This window comes from Pinus tabuliformis, chromosome Q (genome assembly GCF_031772625.1).
Source record: "Pinus tabuliformis cultivar Carrire ecotype Pingquan chromosome Q, CPIR1, whole genome shotgun sequence".
Lineage (NCBI taxonomy): Eukaryota > Viridiplantae > Streptophyta > Pinopsida > Pinales > Pinaceae > Pinus > Pinus tabuliformis.
Genome location: NC_142296.1, coordinates 482,316,715 through 482,329,066, shown reverse-complemented (window position 1 = coordinate 482,329,066; position 12,352 = coordinate 482,316,715). Strand labels below are relative to the sequence as shown.

Genomic DNA, 12,352 nt, shown 5'->3' with positions numbered 1-12,352 from the left:
TCAATTCTAGTGAAGGTAATGGGTTATTTTAACGAGGTCCATTTGAAGACTCTCCAGGCCCTTGGTTCCTTCGCGTCCTCACCATTTTGATTTGTTCAAAATCTGCACGATATCTAAGACTTATTAGCACTATTCCTAGCATTTTCTTCCACACTCTATATAGTCCATAGAGAACCCTAGGCAATAGATCAATTCAAGTTATGCCACTATGTATGTGATCACTGTAGCTCACCTATGACTCACTATTTTCGAGCCAAAGATTTTGATAAGAACAATGAACCATTTATACCGTAATGTGACTTGTTACCATGTATAACCTTAGTGTGTGAAGTTGTGGATGTTATGATATAAGTTGTCCATAATATTTATCTAATATTTGATATACATGCCTTGTACATTAATGTTTTCTATGTTTCATTTCCATTTTATCTTAATTGAGTTGATATAGGCTAATATGAACAAACACACAAACAACAAAAGAAACATGGGCATGACATTGCCGTGCCAATTTTTATATGATGTAAGGTTCAGTTCTACATAATGGCTTCATGAAAATCCTTATATTTAATAGCTCAAATTTTATTTTTTTATTTTTTTCTTACATGATTAACATTAATATTAAAGGAACATTACTTCCTATCTTAACTCCTAATAAATAATTAATATTGATAACAATATAGGAAAAAATATTACTTTGATTTTTCTTTTTCTTTTTTTGGCTGAGTTTACAAAAAGAGGTGACAAAATTAAAACATTGAAGCAACAAATCACCAGAAATAAATATTTATAGCCTCTTCTAAACACTCTTAAGCCCTTACTAAATTGGTCATGTGCCAGATAAAGCTTATAGGTATAAACTGCTCATTTATCCTCATTGTGCCAAAATATAGCAAAATGCTAATTAATTTCAAATGCTATGAAATTCAATCATCTAAAAAAAATTAAAACATTAGCAAATTTGGCATTGCTAAAATTCCCTTGATGCACAACCATGGGCTAAAAGCTCAAAACCTCTGCCAATGGAGTTCCTTTACAAGGATCGTACATCTCAAATAGTTTTTGAAGCTCGATCAATCGCTAGAGGGAATACCTAACTTAATTAGAACCTATGGCTAAAGGTAATGGTGCAGTTTCTTGTTTTGAAAATGTTGTCAATAGCAAAGGAGAGTATGATTTCCATAATCATTCAAGCTCTCAATTTTCTTCATCTGCTAGTTTATCTCATAGAAGCACAAGTTCTCATGCAGCTCATAATAATAGATGGATTGCATTTGCTTCAAAATAAGTTTACTAATTTTTGGTTGACTTGATTGTTGCTGCTTCGTAATTCATATATTAGGCTGTTGCAGGACTTTATGGTTAGTCTCGTCTTATTTTCTTCTAGTATTGTGGGTGAGGCAAAAAGAAATTGTTTGTTAATTTTCCAAAATGATTCAAAATGAACTAGCCATACACTGTAACTTGCTTGTTTATACAAATTCCCTTTCATCTCAAATCACTCTTCCTTTGTTTCTATTCACATCCCGATTTCGTCTGCTCTTTTAAACTTTTACACTATACCACACATCCAAACAAATTAATTTATATAACATACTTTGTGAACCATCTATCTGTGTCCAAATATGTCTCACCAATAAAATGTCCATATACTTGGAATATAAAGAAATCCATAAGGACAATAATTTTGACAAAGTGACCCATGGCACACCTAGTTGATGTGGATCCGGTGGCATCCTATTTTTTCTTTTTAATTAGAACCATTTCATCACAAACAAAGCAGTATTTAGTCAATACTAAAAAAAAAACAAATCAGATTTATGTGCTTTGTGGTTGTTGTTAAAAACAACACCAGACAGGGGTATAACTAATATGCAAATTTGAGAGGTTCAAAGCTGATAGAGTATGTTTGAAGAGGTTTCCTTACAAGTTTCAACATGTACTTAGAGAGCCCAATGAGAAATCTGGATATGCTTTCAAAAGAAGCATTGGAAATGGATGAATGCCTGATGGTGCTATATATAAAAAATGATGGTGCTTAAAAAAAATGATAGTTGCCCTCTTCCTGAAGTCATGCCACTCTATTGAGAAGGAGTAGAATGAAAGAAGCCTGTACTGCCCTTTTTGCTTAATAGCTTATTGCTAGATGGTATGACTAACAAGTTTTCACAAGAGTAGCTGTAAATAAAACAGAATTAAGGATGAGTGTTTTTCAAACCTCCAGGAACAAAACCAAGTAACAAAAAAGGCTTGGAATTGTTTATACAAGAAAGTTGCAAAAGTTTTTGCTGTAATATTGGAACATAGATGTAAATTATATGTTAGCTACTATATTTGAAACAAAGGAAAGGAACAGTGGCTAAGGGGCAACAGATGATAGAGAATTGGTTCAGAGATCTTCTAAAAAAATAAAAATAAGATATATATATATATATATATATATATATATATATATATATATATATATATATATATATATATATATATATATATATATATATATATATATTCCTCAAAAAAACAAAGGATAGTTGGTCACAAACAACAGAAACAATAGAGCAGGAGATTACATTCAAGTTAAAGGATCAAGGATTGTATTAAGGGACCTCAATCTGCTCCTGAATGCATGAAGAAAATAAGTGGCACTCTAATTCTGGACCTTAGAAGATAAACAGTTGAATATTTTGTCAGCCAGGCGCTTGGTGGATATGAAGCTGAGAAGGTTGAATTACTCGTAGACTCTAATAAAACAACAACGTGAAGAAATCTGACAAACTCTCATACACATCTGTTCAAGGACACTATAGAGAATCCTCAAAACATGGGTGTGGGTCATTCTTTGGACAGCTAGATAATGTGCCCAAATGGGGGACATGGATGTTAATGTTGCAGGTTAAGAAGCAGGTTAACAAACAATGCAACTCAGAGTCCTGTGGGGAATCCTTATTGTAGGTAAATGGAGGAAAACAAAGGGAACATAGATTGCTCTGTTCAACCCCTATCTCTCAGATAGTAAAATTGGTCTGGTTCCTCTATCCTGAAACAAGACAAGCGGTGGAAAGAGAAAAACCCTCACACAAAGATAATAAGGAAGAACGACAATTCAAGTAATGTCCACGAGAGAATGGGCCTCTTTTCAAAGATGTAACGGATGAACTACACACCAAAATTAAGAAAAACCAATGAAAGGAACAGTGTCAGAACTTGTCAATGATGCAATAGAGGAACCACTCCCAAACTATGTGAAACCACAAAAAAAAAACGAACAATATCAGAAGAAGCTTCTAATAATGAAGAATTGGTTTGGTTCAGGGGTCTTTTGAAATAAAAGATTTAAAACTGAAAGGAAAATTGGTACCAAAACAAGAAGAGAACATGAAGTACCAATAAAAGGCTTTGAGAACTCAGACAGTGATCCCTCAGACCTTCTGGAATGAAAATAAATCACGTAAGAAATAATGATTCTCTTTTGAGACTATAGTGGTTTTGATGGTAGAATAAAATAGAAAAGTCGTAAGACTTGCTTATAGAAGAAAAACCTACCTGAGTTTTTAGTTGCAACAGTAGAACATAGATTTAAATTATCTTTTAAATACTTTATTTAACATTAAGGAAATAACTTGGCAGTTCAGAAGTCAACGGATACAAGTGACAAGAGACTAGCATGTTCTGGAAGACATCTGCAAAAAAAAATGTCGTGACCATGGGACTTAAGAATGATAGAGAGCAAATATGGTACCGAGATGCCTGAAAGTGTGTTTCTTTTAGGCAAACTAAATCTGTTTTTTTTTTCCCATATTTGGATGTTTTGGGGAAGATTATTGAAATTTTGTTGATGTGATACTTTGGGATTCTGACAATGTTAGGCCATGAAGCCTGCTTAAACAAGAGAGCTTGTTGATATAGATTGTCTTGTTGCTGGTTATATTTAGTGAATCTGCTTAACAGTGCAGTAGGTGAGTCCTATGGGATACAGGGCTGCTGGATTCATGTTTGAAGGGATTTTCTCCTGTAAGAGGATACATGACAAGTTCTACGGGTTCAACAGTGTGAAAATCCTAAAATCACACCCCATAAACAAGCTTAGCATTAATTTTTGTACAGTCAACAAAGGTCCTAATAAATCTAAGATAAACTCATCCCACTGTGTTCTCACATTCATGCTCTCATTTAGGAATTTCTCCAAAACGTTGAGGATTAGAGAAGCAAATACACAGTCGATCTCCACAACAGCAGACCGACATATGATGCCAAGCTATTTTCATATGCCAATTTCAAATGACATAAAATTTGAAATTACAGCTCTATGGTGGTATACCAAAACAAATCAGGGTTATGTTGCATTAACTCCAAGAAAATGTTATGTTAGCAATCCTTTGTATCATCCAGAAGATGATGATGCGTTTATATGTGCGTAAGGGGATTGTTTCCAGGATACAGCCAAGCTTTGCGCTGCCTCCAATTTTACCCGGATAATCTCCCAATCAGACTCTAACCACCTGATAGAATAAGGACATCTGACTAGGGATAACCAACCATGGATAACCAAGGATGTATAACGAATAAAAATCTAGAACTTAAGGGACAAATGGAGCACTAGTGATTGATCTAGAGGATATGGACTAGGCTGGACTCCAACCTCCATGAGGCAGAGTTCAAACAGCACAAAGACTCTTATTAGAGACATCAGACCCGATATAAATGCCCTGAAGGGAGAAAAAAAAGAAGAAATTATAAAATTGCTAAGTTCCTTGATGATTTTTGTGTTGCGGTAAAGATGCTGGATGAAAGCAAAAAACAGGCAGACGGTGAATTTCAGAGTGAAGTTGAACTAATGAGCAAAATCAGGCATCCAAACCTCGTGTCTTTGCTGGGTTTCTGTGTCCATGGGAAGACAAGGCTGCTAGAATATGAGCTTATGCAAAACGGTTCTTTGGAAGCACACTTACACGGTCCATCTCATGGATCTGCACTTACATGGCATCTGTAAGGCGATTTAAGATCTGAAAATAGGTGCAAGGTGGGCTTTGGATGGCAAATTTGAAGAATCTATACATTATGATTATGAGTCCTTACGAGGGTTACAAGCTCTTTATAATGAAATTTGGGGTTTAGTGGGCTTTGGGTCCAAATTTTGAACCAAAGCTCTAATACCATGTGTAAGAGCCCTATTCTAGGGTCTCCTAACAGATCTAATTTCTTCTAAAATTAAATGTGATAAGAGGTGATAACTTACCTACTTACACGAATTTCAAACAAATAAAATTTTATCATTTACATTATAATCAACATAAATTAAGGTGAATATTTCATTCTAATAAACTTTACAAGAGTAGTATATGGAGGAATACCTGTACCGGTGGATGATGGAGATACCTTTGTCCTGCTACTCCTGTTGAATGCTCCTCTTGACGGACCTAACTAGATTTACCTCCCAACCAACTAGGAAATAATCCCTAGCCCAGGAAACCTCCACAGGTTCCCTAGACCTCTGAGCCCAAGTCCAACCAGATGTAGTGTGTGTGTCCAAGATGAAAGATCCAGACCAAGATAAAAATACTTCCCTCCTCTCAACAACCTAAGAAACCTCCATAGGTTCCTTAGGTCTCCAAAAACACAACAAGTCCAAACAATCACAACCAACCCCACAATCATAAGCAAGACCCCACATCCCCATTTCTCCCTTCCCCCTTCCCTTTTATACCCTCCTTCCCTTCTCCATCTCAACCACCTATCATTAATGTCATTAACTTCTCATCCATCCTTACAGTTGACTTCTCTTCTCCCAAGTAAAGCTGAGAGTATATTTGGAAATGTGAGATGAAGATATATATATATATATATATATATATATATATATATATATATATATATTGATAATTAAACGGAGAAGACTATGTCTTCTCCCAAGTAAATGTGAGGGTACATTGGGGAATGTGAAATGAATATATATATTGATAATGAGTTGGAGAGGACCATGTCTTCTCCCAAGTAAATGTGAGGGTACATTGGGGAATGTGAAGTGAATATATATATTGATAATTAGTTGGAAAGCACGATGTCTTCTCCCAAGTAAATGTGAGGGTACAATGGGGAATATGAGATGAATACATATATTATTTGAAATAATGGAAGGAGACCATATCCTACCTAATATTCAATTTGAGAAGGTGAGTGGGGAATTTGAATAATGGAAATCATGAATTTTATATTAGACCAATATTTCTTAATATTTTCAGATAATGTAAACATTAACAAAATTTGCAGGATAAGATTTAAGTGGGGCATTACCTCTCACATGAAAATAAAGCATGTTTATTTTAGGGTTTTTAATATCTATATTTGGGTTTACCAATGTTATGTTTATAATATTAGTCTCATGGATTTAATATTATTCCCTTGGGTTTATATTCTCTTGGGGTTTTAATATTAATCGCCTGGGTTTATAATATCAATCCCTTGGGTTTATTATTCCCTTAGGTTTATAATATCAATCATGGTCAACCATTTTCAATCATAGACAACCATTGTCAACCATGGTTGAATGTTGCATTTTGACAATGATTATCTCACCATGAAAATAAACCATGTTTATTTTAGTGTTTGTAGTATTTATATTTGGGTTTACCAATGTTGGGTTTATAATAGTTGGCCGTTGGGTTTAATATTATTCCCTTGGGTTCATAATTCCTTGGGGTTTTAGTATTAATCCCTTTTGTTTATTGTTCCTTTCAGTTTATAATTTCAATTAATTAGGTTTATTATTCCCTTAGGTTTATAACATCAATGATGGTCAACCATTCTCAATTATAGCCATCCATGGTCAACTATGGTTGAATGTCACATTGTGACAAGGATTGTCTCACCATGAAAATAAACCTTATTTATTTTAGTGTTTGTAATACTTATATCTCGGTTTACCAATGTTGGGTTTTTTATATTAGTCCCTTGCATTTATTAATATCAATCATGGTCAACCATAATCAACCACGGTCAACTATGGCCAACCATGGTTCGATCTCACATTATGAAAAAAATTATCTCCACTTAGGGTTTATATACCTTGGGTTTATAATATTAGTCCCTTGGCTTTAATATTATTCCCTTAGGTTCATAATCCATTGGGGCTTTAGTATTAATCCCTTGGGTTTATTGTTCCTTGCGTTTATAATATTAATAATCCCTTTGTTTTATTAATCCCTTGAGTTTAATATATTAATTGTTAGGGTTTATTAATTCAACAATGTTTATCTTAGTATTTTTAATATTTATCTTAGGGTTTTTATACCTTGGGTTTATAATATTAGTCCCTTTTGTTTAATATTATTCCCTCAGGTTCATAATCCCTTGGGATTTTAGTATTAATCCCTTGGGTTTATTGTTCTTTGGGTTTATAATATCAATTGCTTGGGTTTATTATTCCCCATTTAACCATGGTGTATTATGATGTCAACCATGGTCAAAAATCGAATTATGATAAGGATTGTCTCAACATGAAAATCAATGATGGCCAATCATGTTTATTTTAGTGTTTATAATATTTATCTTAGGGTTTATATATGTTGGGTTTATAATATTAGTCCCTTGGGTTTAATTTTATTCCCTTGGGTTCGTAATCCCTTAGGGTTTTGGTATTAATCTGTCGGGTTTATTATTTCTTTGGGTTTCTGATATCAATCCCTTGGGTTTATTATTTCCTTAGGTTTATAATATCGATCATGGTCAACCATTGTCAATCATATCCAACCATGGTCAACCATGGTTGAATGTCACATTGTGACAAGGATTGTCTCACCATGAAAATAAACCATGTTTATTTTAGTGTTTGTAATATTTATATTTGGGTTTACGAATGTTGGTTTTGGGTGTATTATTCCCTTAGGTTTATAATATCAATCATGGTCAACCATTGTCAATCATAGCCAACCATGGTCAACCATCTTTGAATGTCGCATTGTGACAAGGATTGTCTCACCATCAAAATAAACCATGTTTATTTTAGTGTTTATAGTATTTATATTTGGGTTTACCAATGTTGGGTTTATAATATTAGTCCCATGGGTTTAATATTATTCCTTTGGGTTCATAATCCCTTGGGGTTTTAGTATTAATCCCTTAGTTTTATTATTGGTTTATAACATCAATTCCTTCGGTTTATTATTCCCTTAGGTTTATAATATCAATGATGATCAACCATTGTCAATCATAGCCAACCATGGTTGAATGTCGCATTTTGACAAAGATTGTCTCACCATGAAAATAAACCATGTTTATTTTAGTGTTTGTAATATTTATATTTGGGTTTACCAATGTTGGGTTTCTAATATTAGTCCCTTGGGTTTAATATTATTCCCTTGGGTTCATAATCCCTTGGGTTTATGTTTCCCTTGGGTTCATAATATCAATCCCTTGGGTTTATTAATAACTTGGTTTATAATATCAATCATGGTCAACCATAACCAACTATGGTCAACTATGGTCAATCATGGTCTGATCTCACATTATGAAACAAATTGTCTCCAGTTAGGGTTTATATACCTTCGTTTTTTAATATTAGTTCCTTGAGTTCAATATTATTCCCTTAGGTTCATAATCCCTGGGGGTTTTAGTATTAATCCCTTGGTTTTATTATTCCTTTGGGTTTATAATATCAATCACTTGGGTTTATTATTCCGCAATCAACCATAGTCAACCATGGTCCAACATGGAATTGTGATAACAATTGTCTCAATACAAAAATCAATGATGGTCAATCATGTTTATTTTAGTATTTATAATATTTATCTTAGGGTTTATATACGTTGGGTTTATAATATTACTTCATTGAGTTTAATATTATTCCCTAAGGTTCATAATCCCTTGGTGTTTTAGTATTAATTCCTTGAGAATATTATTCCTTTGGGTTTATAATATTAATCACTTGGGTTTTGTTATTCCCTTAGGTTTATAATATCAATCATGGTCAACCATTGACAATCATAGCCAACCATGGTTAGCAATGTTTGAATGTCACATTGTGACAAGGATTGTCTCACCATGAAAATAAACCATGTTTATTTTAGTCTTTCTAATTTTTATATTAGGGTTTACCAATGTTGGTTTATAATATTAGTCCCTTGTGTTTAATATTATTTCCTTGGGTTCATAATCCCTTGGGGTTTTAGTATTAATCCTTAGGGTTTATTATTAACTTGGGTTTATAATATTAATCATGGTGAGCTTTATTAATCTCTTCTGTTTGTAATATCAATCCCTTGCGCTTCTTGATCCCTTAGGTTTTTAATATTTATCCATTGGGTTCACTAATTCCTTGTGTTTATAATATTAAACGGTTGGGTTTATTAGTTCCTTGGATTTATAATATTAGTCCCTTTTGTTTAATATTATTCCTTTTGGTTCATAATCCTTTGGGAGTTTAGTATTAATCCCTTGGGTAATAATATATAATGTTATTATTATAATAATATTATAATAAATATATTATGTTATTATAATAATAATAGAGTATAATTGTTATTATTATTATTACTACAATAATATAATATATTTATTATATTATTATTATTATTCCGTAATCACCCATGGTTTATTATGAAGTCAACCATAGTCAACTATGGTCCAACATGGAATTGTGATAACCATTGTCTCAATATGAAAATCAATCATGGTCAATCATGGTTATTTTAGTGTTTATAATATTTATCTTAGGGTTTATATACATTGGTTTTATAATATTAGTCCCTTGGGTTTAATATTTTTTCCTTGGATTCATAATCCCTTGGGGTTTTAGTCTTAATCCTTCGGGTTTATTATTAACTTGGGTTTATAATATCAATCATGGTGAGGTTTGTTAATCTTTTGTGTTTGTAATATCGATCCCTTCTGCTTCTTGATCCCTTAGGTTTTTAATATCTATCCCATGGGTTCACTGATTTGGGGGTTTATAATATTAAATGGTTGGGTTTATTAGTTCCTTGGGTTTGTAATATTAGTCCCTTTTGTTTAATATTATTCCCTCTAGTTCATAATCTCTTGGGAGTTTAGTACTAATCCTTACGTAATAATATATATTATTATTATTATTATTATTATTATATAATATATTTATTATATTATTATCATAATAATAATACTATTATATTACTATTACCATACTAAAATTTTAAAGGATTATGAACCGGGGAATAGTATTAAACAAAAGAGACTAATATTATAAATCCAATGTATACAAATCCTAAGATAAATATTAAAAATACTAAAATAAACATGGTTGAATTAATAAAGCCTAAGAATTATAATATAATAATAATAATTATTATTATTATTATTAATTGATATTATTATGAGTTTGTATTATTATAATAATATTAATACAATAATATAAATATATAAATATATAGTTGTTATTATGAGTTAATATTATTATTATAATAATAATTCAATATAATTGTGATTATTGTTATTAATATTATTTTTATAGGAATAGAATAATATAATTATTATTATTATTATTATGATAGCTATTATAGTATTATTATAATAATACAATATAATTGTTATTATTATTTTTATATTATTATTATAATAACCATATAATAATTTATATAAATATTTATATTATTGTTATTATTTATATAGTTATAATAATCATAAATAATTGTGGTTTGAAAAAATATTTATAATAATTATTAATATGGTTGTAGCAATTATATTAGAAAATGTGATTGTATAAATGTTTTATGTAAGTGTATATCAACCACACTGATAAATATAATTATATAATAAATATATGCTATAATATTAGCTTATCAAAATTATAAAAATTTCAATTAACAATTAGATAAAATCGGCTCCCTACCTGAAGCCATTTGTATTGGTCGGAATCTGTCCCAAAGTCTGCGTAGGAGCCCAGCATCAATATATGTGCCCCTGCAACCTCAAAGGAATAAAAGAGGTTTGAAGGGGAACCACTTTCTTGATATGGCATTTTCCAGCGTGCATTGTAGGCTTTGAATGGTGTGCTAACGAGTAAGGGGATCTTCTCTATCTCATGATTTCCTTGCGTTACCATCCATGGTCTCGACCCCGCCAGCGGTTCTACAAGCCTGCCGAAGGAGGCCCAGAGAGATGGCGAGTAATTCATTTGCTGCACATGCAAAAGCTGCACATGAAAGATTCCCCGGCAAAAGCTGCACATCGTAATTCATTTGCTGCACATGCTGCAGGGTGAAAATCGTCCATCCCGTCTGTCCCAGGTGGCCTGTATAACAAACCCATTAGGTAGAATGTGTTAGTGTACATGTATATAAATATAGCATAAAGTTTTGTTAACGACATGAACATAAAATTTTGTTAGCTTATATGTGGCTATATGTATATTAAAATAATATAAAAAAATATTTAGTTTTGTTTAGTTTTATATAACTTTAGTGCTTTCATATAGTCTATATGCATATTAATATTGTATAAAATAATTTTTACCATACAAATAATTAAACTTAATATTATTTATCATTGATTCTATCATCACTATAAAATATACCTAATTCATTCTCTCTTCCAATTTTTACAAGTTTATGAAATTATTCTCTGCCTAAATCTTTACATGCGCAAACCCTAACAAAGTGGCATAGGTTAAAACTCACCCGCCAACTGCAAACGCTATAGGAACGTAGGCTGGCGGTGTTTTGAAGGAATACTCTGGTCATTTCGTCCGCAGCTATAATAATAGACAGTACCAGGGTTAAGCGGTCCAATTACAACATGGTGGACGTTTCCAGATTCGTAGAACAGATAACGATAATGAGTATTTTCCCCTTTTGAATAAGATACGTATTTTTCACTGAACTATTGAGCTTACAGCGTCATCGCTTGTCATCCAAGAGATTCTCATATGATTACTCCCTGAAAGAGAAATATGAACCTGCAAAACAAAGGCAAAACTATAAATGTTTTCTTAGTACCTGCAAGTAATGTTTTTGATATTGATCAAATCATACCTGTTGAGGATCTGATGAGGACCTCCTGTCGAGAGGAAGTGATAATGTTGATCGAGGAGGAGGCCGCACATATGATCCATATACATGCGATATAACGATCAGAATACAGAGTAAACGAAAATCCATTGTATTTGAGCTTTGAAGAAAGCAAAGAAGAGAGCAAACTTTTGCCCAAAACAAAGGCAGTGCAATATCGGTTATGTAATTCGATGCGATATTTATTGATTGACACAAAGGAAAGGCGAAGTCTGACCGAGTTCATGTCTTATAATTGAATTATTGCGTTGACTTTTTTCAATGTGAACCTGGACGACCATTGGCTACCTATCTCAATAACATAGAATTAAATTATTACA

The 12,352-nt window shown here is 32.3% G+C and overlaps 1 pseudogene; it reads right to left on the bottom strand.

The window, feature by feature from the left end:
- Positions 1 to 12,122, bottom strand: part of LOC149220274 (purple acid phosphatase 22-like) — a 56,683-nt pseudogene extending 44,561 nt beyond the window's left edge.
- Positions 12,123 to 12,352: the final 230 nt, after the last annotated feature.